Consider the following 9,494-nt stretch of genomic DNA (forward strand, 5'->3'; position numbering starts at 1 on the left):
ATTGACTTTTTAAAGTTTTTCTAGGAAAAGTTTTAGATGTATGCTTATTAGCCTTTGTCAGTATATACTTTTCGCGAAGTGTCTCTGTGGCGCAATCGGTTAGTGTGTCCGGCTACGAACCAAAAGGTTGGTGGTTCAATCCCACCCAGGGATGTAATTGACCATGTTATCAGATTTTGGTGATCTTTAAGTAGACAAGTCAAAATTTCAAACCCCCTGTTATGGTGTAGGGTACCTGGCCTTTTCTGATGTAATCAGAGTTAGATTTGATTCAGTGATTTAATAAAAACAGCTAGGAAGCACAATTTAGCAGTGGGTTGCAGAGAAAAAGAAATATGCTGGCAAAAAAAATCCAATTGAGTGATTAAACAGCTCTTCATTTTCTGGCTTTATTTTTATGCTAACAAATTTGTTCTCTGAAAAGTGTCCACAAAGCCAAGTCTCTGATTAACACCTTTGTAGGGATGGTTTTTCACCTATTACTAAATTAAACTTGCTTCATTGGAAAGGCAGCAAGATGCATCCTCATTTCAATGTCTACTGAAATAATACAGGTTGACACCAGGAAACATTAACGCCACTGCATCCTTGCTGCTTTCTCATGTAGAAGTCTGTTTAATGTGAAAACAAGGTGATATCTAATTAGCACACAGGTAAGGAATTAAGAAAATCTTTATTTAAGGGTGAAGATGTTTCTCACAAAATCGTTGCCCCAAAGCATCATTGAAATTCAAGCTGGAAAGATGATTTTAATATATCACTTGTACATTTTGTATTGCTCTTTTGGTGACAATGTAGTTTGTTTTTGTCAATTACCCTTTTAATAATAGGGTAAAGAAAATTAAGTGGATTTTTTAAAGAAAACAATACTGTCAATATACTATTAAAACAAATTAAAATGGTAAAAGTTATTGTACTTTAAGTAAAAATAAAAGAGCCAAAATATCAATCCCAGTTTTGGATTACTTTAATTAACAAAAAAAAATGCATATAGCAGAGGATAGTTTCAATCTGCCTACCGCTGGGTTATGGGCCCAGCATGCTTCCATTGCTGTACTCTGCTGCACATGTAAGTGCAAGAGATCCTGAAGCACTCACTCATCATGGGAAAGTACCAATGTGTTTCTTCGTTGGTTGATGGAAGAAACATCTTACAAAAACTCTCCAGATTATTGACTTTTTAAAGTTTTTCTAGGAAACGTTTTAGATGAATGCTTATTAGCCTTTTTCAGTATGGACTTTCGCAAAGTGTCTCTGTGGCGCAATCAGTTAGTGTGCATGGCTATTAACCAAAAGGTTGGTGGTTCAATCACACCCAGGGACGTAATTGACCTTGTTATCAGATTTTGGTGATCTTTAAGTAGACAAGTCAAAATTTCAAACCCCCTGTTCTGGTGTAGGGTACCTGGCCTTCTCTGATGTAATCAGAGTTAGATTTGATTCAGTGATTTTATAAAAACAGCTAGGAAGCACATTTTAGCAGTGGGTTGCAGAGAAAAAGAAATATGCTGGCAAAAAAAATCCAATTGAGTGATTAAACAGCTCTTAATTTTCTAGCTTTATTTTTATGCTAACAAATTTGTTCTCTGAAAAGTGTCCACAAAGCTAAGTCTCTGATTAACACCTTTGTAAGGATGGTTTTTAACCTATTACTAAATTAAACTTGCTTCATTGGAAAGGCAGCAAGATGCATCCACATTTCAATGTCTACTGAAATAATACAGGTTGACACCAGGAAACATTAACGCCACTGCATCCTTGCTGCTTTCTCATGTGGAAGTCTGTTTAATGTGAAAACAAGGTGATATCTAATTAGCACACAGGTAAGGAATTAAGAAAATCTTTATTTAAGGGTGAAAATGTTTCTCACAAAATCGTTGCCCCAATGCATCATTGAAATTCAAGCTGGAAAGATGATTTTAATATATCACTTGTACATTATGTATTGCTCTTCTGGTGACAATGTAGTTTGTTTTTGTCAATTACCATTTTAATAATAGGGTAAAGAAAATTAAGTGGATTTTTGAAAGAAAACAATACTGTCAATATACTATTAAAACAAATTAAAATGGTAAAAGTTATTGTACTTTAATGAAAAATAAAAGAGCAAAAATATCAATCCCAGTTTTGGATTACTTTAATTAACTAAAAAAAAAGCATATAGCAGAGGATAGTTGTAATCTGCCTACCTCTGGGTTATGGGCCCAGCATGCTTCCATTGCAGTACTCTGCTGCACATGTAAGTGCAAGAGATCCTGAAGCACTCAGTCATCATGGGAAAGTACCAATGTGTTTCTTCGTTGGTGGATGGAAGAAACATCTTACAAAAACTCTCCAGATTATTGACTTTTTAAAGTTTTTCTAGGAAACGTTTTAGATGAATGCTTATTAGCCTTTGTCAGTATGTACTATCGCAAAGTGTCTCTGTGGTGCAATCAGTTAGTGTGTACAGCTATAAACCAAAACGTTGGTGGTTCAATCCCACCCAGGGACGTAATTGACCTTGTGATCAGATTGTGGTGATCTTTAAGTAGACAAGTCAAAATTTCAAATCCCCTCTTATGGTGTAGGGTACCTGGCCTTCTCTGATGTAATCAGAGTTAGATTTGATTCAGTGATTTTATAAAAACAGCTAGGAAGCACAATTTAGCAGTGGGTTGCAGAGAAAAAGAAATATGCTGGCAAAAAAATCCAATTGAGTGATTAAACAGCTCTTCATTTTCTGGCTTTATTTTTATGCTAACAAATTTGTTCTCTGAAAAGTGTCCACAAAGCCAAGTCTCTGATGAACACCTTTGTAAGGATGGTTTTTCACCTCTTACTAAATTAAACTTGCTTCATTGGAAAGGCAGCAAGATGCATCCTCATTTCAATGTCTACTGAAATAATACAGGTTGACACCAGGAAACATTAACGCCAATGCATCCTTGCTGCTTTCTCATGTGGAAGTCTGTTTAATGTGAAAACAAGGTGATATCTAATTAGCACACAGGTAAGGAATTAAGAAAATCTTTATTTAAGGGTGAAGATGTTTCTCACAAAATCGTTGCCCCAATGCATCATTGAAATTCAAGCTGGAAAGATGATTTTAATATATCACTTGTACATTTTGTATTGCTCTTCTGGTGACAATGTAGTTTGTTTTTGTCAATTACCCTTTTAATAATAGGGTAAAGAAAATTAAGTGGATTTTTTAAAGAAAACTATACTGTCAATATACTATTAAAACAAATTAAAATGGTAAAAGTTATTGTACTTTAAGTAAACATAAAATAGCTAACATATCAATCCCAGTTTTGGATTACTTTAATTAACAAAAAAAAATGCATATAGCAGAGGATAGTTTCAATCTGCCTACCTCTGGGTAATGGGCCCAGCATGCTTCCATTGCAGTACTCTGCTGCACATGTAAGTGCAAGAGATCCTGAAGCACTCACTCATCATGGGAAAGTACCAATGTGTTTCTTCGTTGGTTGATTTAAGAAAATTCTTACAAAAACTCTCCAGATTATTGACTTTTTAAAGTTTTTCTAGGAAACGTTCTAGATGAATGCTTATTAGCCTTTGTCAGTATGTACTTTTTGCAAAGTGTCTCTGTGGCGCAATCGGTTAGTGTGTCTGGCTACTAACCAAAAGGTTGGTGGTTCAATCCCACCCAGGGACATAATTGACCTTGTGATCGGGTTTTGGTGATATTTAAGTAGACAAGTCAAAATTTCAAACCCCCTCTTATGGTGTAGGGTACCTGGCCTTCTCTGATGTAATCAGAGTTAGATTTGATTCAGTGATTTTATAAAAAACAGCTAGGAAGCACAATTTAGCAATGGGTTGCAGAGAAAAAAAATATGCTGGCAGAAAAATCCAATTGAGTGATTAAACAGCTCTTCATTTTCTGCCTTTATTTTTATGCTAACAAATTTGTTCACTAAAAAGTGTCCACAAAGCCAAGTCTCTGATTAACACCTTTGTAGGGATGGTTTTTCACCTATAACTAAATTAAACTTGCTTCATTGGAAAGGCAGCAAGATGCATCCTCATTTCAATGTCTACTGAAATAATACAGGTTGACACCAGGAAACATTAATGCCACTGCATCCTTGCTGCTTTCTCATGTAGAAGTCTGTTTAATATGAAAACAAGGTGATATCTAATTAGCACACAGGTAAGGAATTAAGAAAATCTTTATTTAAGGGTGAAGATGTTTCTCGCAAAATCGTTGCCCCAATGCATCATTGAAATTCAAGCTGGAAAGATGATTTTAATATATCACTTGTACATTTTGTATTGCTCTTCTGGTGTTTTTGTCAATTACCCTTTTAATAATAGGGTAAAGAAAATTAAGTGGATTTTTTAAAGAAAACTATACTGTCAATATACTATTAAAACAAATTAAAATGGTAAAAGTTATTGTACTTTAAGTAAAAATAAAAGAGCAAAAATATCAATCCCAGTTTTGATTACTTAAATTAACAAAAAAAAATGCATATAGCAAAGGATAGTTTCAATCTGCCTACCTCTGGGTTATGGGCCCAGCATGCTTCCATTGCAGTACTCTGCTGCACATGTAAGTGCAAGAGATCCTGAAGCACTCACTCATCATGGGAAAGTACCAATGTGTTTCTTCGTTGGTTGATGGAAGAAACATCTTACAAAAACTCTCCAGATTATTGACTTTTTAAAGTTTTTCTAGGAAACGTTCTAGATGTATTCTTATTAGCCTTTGTCAGTATATACTTTTTGCAAAGTGTCTCTGTGGCGCAATCGGTTAGTGTGTCCGGCTACTAACCAAAAGGTTGGTGGTTCAATCCCACCCAGGGACGTAATTGAACTTGTTATCAGATTTTGGTGATCTTTAAGTAGACAAGTCAAAATTTCAAACTCCCTCTTATGGTGTAGGGTACCTGGCCTTCTCTGATGTAATCAGAGTTAGATTTGATTCAGTGATTTTATAAAAACAGCTAGGAAGCACAATTTAGCAGTGGGTTGCAGAGAAAAAGAAATATGCTGGCAAAAAAAATCCAATTGAGTGATTAAACAGCTCTTCATTTTCTTGCTTTATTTTTATGCTAACAAATTTGTTCTCTGAAAAGTGTCCACAAAGCCAAGTCTCTGATTAACACCTTTGTAGGGATGGTTTTTCACCTATTACTAAATTAAACTTGCTTCATTGGAAAGGCAGTAAGATGCATCCTCATTTCAATGTCTACTGAAATAATACAGGTTGACACCAGGAAACATTAACGCCACTGCATCCTTGCTGCTTTCTCATGTAGAAGTCTGTTTAATGTGAAAACAAGGTGATATCTAATTAGCACACAGGTAAGGAATTAAGAAAATCTTTATTTAAGGGTGAAGATGTTTCTCACAAAATCGTTGCCCCAATGCATCATTGAAATTCAAGCTGGAAAGATGATTTTAATATATCACTTGTACATTTTGTATTGCTCTTCTGGTGACAATGTAGTTTGTTTTTGTCAATTACCCTTTTAATAATAGGGTAAAGAAAATTAAGTGGATTTTTTAAAGAAAACTATACTGTCAATATACTATTAAAACAAATTAAAATGGTAAAAGTTATTGTACTTTAAGTAAAAATAAAAGAGCAAAAATATCAATCCCAGTTTTGATTACTTAAATTAACAAAAAAAATGCATATAGCAAAAGATAGTTTCAATCTGCCTACCTCTGGGTTATGGGCCCAGCATGCTTCCATTGCAGTACTCTGCTGCACATGTAAGTGCAAGAGATCCTGAAGCACTCACTCATCATGGGAAAGTACCAATGTGTTTCTTCGTTGGTTGATGGAAGAAACATCTTACAAAAACTCTCCAGATTATTGACTTTTTAAAGTTTTTCTAGGAAACGTTCTAGATGTATGCTTATTAGCCTTTGTCAGTACGCACTTTTTACAAAGTGTCTCTGTGGCGCAATCGGTTAGTGTGTCTGGCTACTAACCAAAAGGTTGGTGGTTCAATCCCACCCAGGGACGTAATTGACCTTGTTATCAGATTTTGGTGATCTTTAAGTAGACAAGTCAAAATTTCAAACCCCCTGTTATGGTGTAGGGTACCTGGCCTTCTCTGATGTAATCAGAGTTAGATTTGATTCAGTGATTTTATAAAAACAGATAGGAAGCACAATTTAGCAGTGGGTTGCAGAGAAAAAGAAATATGCTGGAAAAAAAATCCAATTGAGTGATTAAACAGCTCTTCATTTTCTGGCTTTATTTTTATGCTAACAAATTTGTTCTCTGAAAAGTGTCCACAAAGCCAAGTCTCTGATTAACACCTTTGTAGGGATGGTTTTTCACCTATTACTAAATTAAACTTGCTTCATTGGAAAGGCAGCAAGATGCATCCTCATTTCAATGTCTACTGAAATAATACAGGTTGACACCAGGAAACATTAACGCCACTGCATCCTTGCTGCTTTCTCATGTGGAAGTCTGTTTAATGTGAAAACAAGGAGATATCTAATTAGCACACAGGTAAGGAATTAAGAAAATCTTTATTTAAGGGTGAAGATGTTTCTCACAAAATCGTTGCCCCAATGCATCATTGAAATTCAAGCTGGAAAGATGATTTTAATATATCACTTGTACATTTTGTATTGCTCTTCTGGTGACAATGTAGTTTGTTTTTGTCAATTACCCTTTTAATAATAGGGTAAAGAAAATTAAGTTGATTTTTTAAAGAAAACTATACTGTCAATATACTATTCAAACAAATTAAAATGGTAAAAGTTATTGTACTTCAAGTAAAAATAAAAGAGCAAAAATATCAATCCCAGTTTTGATTACTTAAATTAACAAAAAAAATGCATATAGCAAAGGATAGTTTCAATCTGCCTACCTCTGGGTTATGGGCCCAGCATGCTTCCATTGCAGTACTCTGCTGCACATGTAAGTGCAAGAGATCCTGAAGCACTCACTCATCATGGGAAAGTACCAATGTGTTTCTTCGTTGGTGGATGGAAGAAACATCTTACAAAAACTCTCCAGATTATTGACTTTTTAAAGTTTTTCTAGGAAACGTTTTAGATGAATGCTTATTAGCCTTTGTCAGTATGTACTTTTGCAAAGTGTCTCTGTGGTGCAATCAGTTAGTGTGTACGGCTATAAACCAAAAGGATGGTTGTTCAATCCCACCCAGGGACGTAATTGACCTTGTTATCAGATTTTGGTGATCTTTAAGTAGACAAGTCAAAATTTCAAATCCCCTCTTATGGTGTAGGGTACCTGGCCTTCTCTGATGTAATCAGAGTTAGATTTGATTCAGTGATTTTATAAAAACAGCTAGGAAGCACAATTTAGCAGTGGGTTGCAGAGAAAAAGAAATATGCTGGCAAAAAAATCCAATTGAGTGATTAAACAGCTCTTCATTTTCTGGCTTTATTTTTATGCTAACAAATTTGTTCTCTGAAAAGTGTCCACAAAGCCAAGTCTCTGATGAACACCTTTGTAAGGATGGTTTTTCACCTATTACTAAATTAAACTTGCTTCATTGGAAAGGCAGCAAGATGCATCCTCATTTCAATGTCTACTGAAATAATACAGGTTGACACCAGGAAACATTAACGCCAATGCATCCTTGCTGCTTTCTCATGTGGAAGTCTGTTTAATGTGAAAACAAGGTGATATCTAATTAGCACACAGGTAAGGAATTAAGAAAATCTTTATTTAAGGGTGAAGATGTTTCTCACAAAATCGTTGCCCCAATGCATCATTGAAATTCAAGCTGGAAAGATGATTTTAATATATCACTTGTACATTTTGTATTGCTCTTCTGGTGACAATGTAGTTTGTTTTTGTCAATTACCATTTTAATAATAGGGTAAAGAAAATTAAGTGGATTTTTGAAAGAAAACAATACTGTCAATATACTATTAAAACAAATTAAAATGGTAAAAGTTATTGTACTTTAAGTAAACATAAAATAGCTAACATATCAATCCCAGTTTTGGATTACTTTAATTAACAAAAAAAATGCATATAGCAGAGGATAGTTTCAATCTGCCTACCTCTGGGTTATGGGCCCAGCATGCTTCCATTGCAGTACTCTGCTGCACATGTAAGTGCAAGAGATCCTGAAGCACTCACTCATCATGGGAAAGTACCAATGTGTTTCTTCGTTGGTTGATGGAAGAAACATCTTACAAAAACTCTCCAGATTATTGACTTTTTAAAGTTTTTCTAGGAAACGTTCTAGATGTATGCTTATTAGCCTTTGTCAGTATATATTTTTTGCAAAGTGTCTCTGTGGCGCAATCGGTTAGTGTGTCCAGCTACTAACCAAAAGGTTGGTGGTTCAATCCCACCCAGGGATGTAATTGAACTTGTTATCAGATTTTGGTGATCTTTAAGTAGACAAGTCAAAATTTCAAACCCCCTCTTATGGTGTAGGGTACCTGGCCTTCTCTAATGTAATCAGAGTTAGGTTTGATTCAGTGATTTTATAAAAACAGCTAGGAAGCACAATTTAGCAGTGGGTTGCAGAGAAAAAGAAATATGCTGGCAAAAAAAATCCAATTGAGTGATTAAACAGCTCTTCATTTTCTGGCTTTATTTTTATGCTAACAAATTTGTTCTCTGAAAAGTGTCCACAAAGCCAAGTCTCTGATTAACACCTTTGTAGGGATGGTTTTTCACCTATTACTAAATTAAACTTGCTTCATTGGAAAGGCAGTAAGATGCATCCTCATTTCAATGTCTACTGAAATAATACAGGTTGACACCAGGAAACATTAACGCCACTGCATCCTTGCTGCTTTCTCATGTAGAAGTCTGTTTAATGTGAAAACAAGGTGATATCTAATTAGCACACAGGTAAGGAATTAAGAAAATCTTTATTTAAGGGTGAAGATGTTTCTCACAAAATCGTTGCCCCAATGCATCATTGAAATTCAAGCTGGAAAGATGATTTTAATATATCACTTGTACATTTTGTATTGCTCTTCTGGTGACAATGTAGTTTGTTTTTGTCAATTACCCTTTTAATAATAGGGTAAAGAAAATTAAGTGGATTTTTTAAAGAAAACTATACTGTCAATATACTATTAAAACAAATTAAAATGGTAAAAGTTATTATACTTTAAGTAAAAATAAAAGAGCAAAAATATCAATCCCAGTTTTGATTACTTAAATTAACAAAAAAAATGCATATAGCAAAGGATAGTTTCAATCTGCCTACCTCTGGGTTATGGGCCCAGCATGCTTCCATTGCAGTACTCTGCTGCACATGTAAGTGCAAGAGATCCTGAAGCACTCACTCATCATAGGAAAGTACCAATGTGTTTCTTCGTTGGTTGATGGAAGAAACATCTTACAAAAACTCTCCAGATTATTGACTTTTTAAAGTTTTTCTAGGAAACGTTCTAGATGTATGCTTATTAGCCTTTGTCAGTACGAACTTTTTACAAAGTGTCTCTGTGGCGCAATCGGTTAGTGTGTCTGGTTACTAACCAAAAGGTTGGTGGTTCAATCCCACCCAGGGACG

General features: G+C 34.9%; 4 non-coding genes across 4 annotated transcripts; all 4 read left to right on the forward strand.

The window, feature by feature from the left end:
- The first annotated feature begins 3,590 nt into the window (after positions 1 to 3,590).
- TRNAS-ACU (transfer RNA serine (anticodon ACU)) lies at positions 3,591 to 3,664 on the forward strand. Its single transcript has one exon. It is a non-coding gene; the product is annotated as a tRNA-Ser (tRNA).
- A 1,082-nt stretch (positions 3,665 to 4,746) lies between these two features.
- On the forward strand, positions 4,747 to 4,820 carry TRNAS-ACU (transfer RNA serine (anticodon ACU)). The gene has a single exon. It is a non-coding gene; the product is annotated as a tRNA-Ser (tRNA).
- Positions 4,821 to 5,915: 1,095 nt separating this feature from the next.
- On the forward strand, positions 5,916 to 5,989 carry TRNAS-ACU (transfer RNA serine (anticodon ACU)). The gene has a single exon. It is a non-coding gene; the product is annotated as a tRNA-Ser (tRNA).
- Positions 5,990 to 9,420: 3,431 nt separating this feature from the next.
- Positions 9,421 to 9,494, forward strand: TRNAS-ACU (transfer RNA serine (anticodon ACU)). Its single transcript has one exon. It is a non-coding gene; the product is annotated as a tRNA-Ser (tRNA).

Source organism: Pseudophryne corroboree, chromosome 8, assembly GCF_028390025.1.
Source record: "Pseudophryne corroboree isolate aPseCor3 chromosome 8, aPseCor3.hap2, whole genome shotgun sequence".
In the NCBI taxonomy this organism is placed as follows: Eukaryota; Metazoa; Chordata; class Amphibia; order Anura; family Myobatrachidae; genus Pseudophryne; species Pseudophryne corroboree.